The sequence below is a fragment of the Mandrillus leucophaeus genome, unplaced genomic scaffold (genome assembly GCF_000951045.1).
Source record: "Mandrillus leucophaeus isolate KB7577 unplaced genomic scaffold, Mleu.le_1.0 Scaffold106, whole genome shotgun sequence".
Taxonomy (NCBI): Eukaryota; Metazoa; Chordata; class Mammalia; order Primates; family Cercopithecidae; genus Mandrillus; species Mandrillus leucophaeus.
The window spans coordinates 1053896-1055256 of NW_012098765.1; the positions used below are offsets into that span (position 1 = coordinate 1053896).

The window sequence follows — 1361 nt, forward strand, 5'->3', positions numbered from 1 at the left end:
CGGCCTCAGCAAACTTTTTTTTTGAGACGGAGTCTCGCTCTGTCGCCCAGGCTGGAATGCAGTGGTGTGAGCTCAGCTCACTGCAACCTCCGCCTCTGGGTTCAAGTGATTCTCGTATCTCAGCCTCCCAAGTAGCTGGAATTAGAGGCGTGCACCACCACGCCCACTTAATTTTTGTATTTTTAGTATTGATGGGGTTTCACCGTGTTGGCCAGGCTGGTCTTGAACCCCTGACCTCAAGTGATCCACCCACCTCGGCCTCCCAAAGTGCTGGGATTACAGGCATAAGCCACCATGCCTGGCCCATTCAGTATACATTTTTTGAGCAGCCACCACATGTTAGGCGCTGTTTTGGGTGCTGGGTGTACACACAGTAGTGAGTGAAACGGTGAAGTCCCCCACTCTCTGGGACTTACGCTCTGGCTCCAGAAGACAGGCAATAACAAAGGCATGAGGAGGTAATCATAGCGGTTGTGGTGCTGAGGGAGGGAGCCCTTCAGGTGTCTGGGGGAAGAGCACTTGGGTAGCAGGCACAGACTGTGCAAAGGCACAGAGGCGGGAGTGTGCTGGCGCATCTGAACGCCAGCCAGCCAGCCAGTGCAGAGGGGCTGGGAGCCAGGGAGCTTGGTGGGAGTGGTGGGTGCTGGCTAGATCCTGTCAGACCTCACGGGCATGGAGAGGACTTGGCTGTGACTCTGAGGAGCACACAAGCCTCCAGGGGCTTCTGAGCCAAAGAGACACAGGAGTTGACTCAGAGCTTTTAAAATAACTTTATTAAGATATAATTAACATACCGTAGCTCGTCCCTCTAAATGTATAATAGTTTTAGTATATTTGCAGATATAGGCAGTCATCCACATAGTCAATTTTAGAGCATTTTCATCACCTCCAAAAAGAAACCCCGCATCGCTCAGCTGTCACCCGCCCCCTCCTCCCCCACACTCCCAGCCCTAAGCAACCACTAACCTACTTTCTGTCTGTATGGATTTGCCTATTCTGGACATTTCATAAAAATGGAAGCATATGGCTGGGCGTGGTGGCTCACGCCTGTAATCCCAGCACTTTGGGAGACCGAGGCAGGAGGATCGCTTGAACTCAGGAAATTGAGACCAGCGTGGGCAACATAGGGACAGCACATCTCTACAAAAAATTAGCCAGGCATGGTGGTGCGGACCTGTGGTCCCAGCTACATGGGAGACTGAAGTGGGAGGATCGCATGAGCCCGGGAGGTCAAGGCTGCAGTGAGCTGTGATCTCGCCACTGTTCTCCAGCCTGGGTGACAGAATAAGACCCTGTCTTTAAACAACAAAACAGGCCGGGCGCGGTGGCTCAAGCCTGTAATCCCAGCACTTTGGGAGGCC

The 1361-nt window shown here is 53.0% G+C and overlaps 1 protein-coding gene across 1 annotated transcript in view; it reads left to right on the plus strand.

The window, feature by feature from the left end:
* ATP1A3 (ATPase, Na+/K+ transporting, alpha 3 polypeptide) overlaps positions 1-1361 on the plus strand; it is a 44751-nt gene that overhangs the window by 15841 nt on the left and 27549 nt on the right. The window lies entirely within an intron of this gene.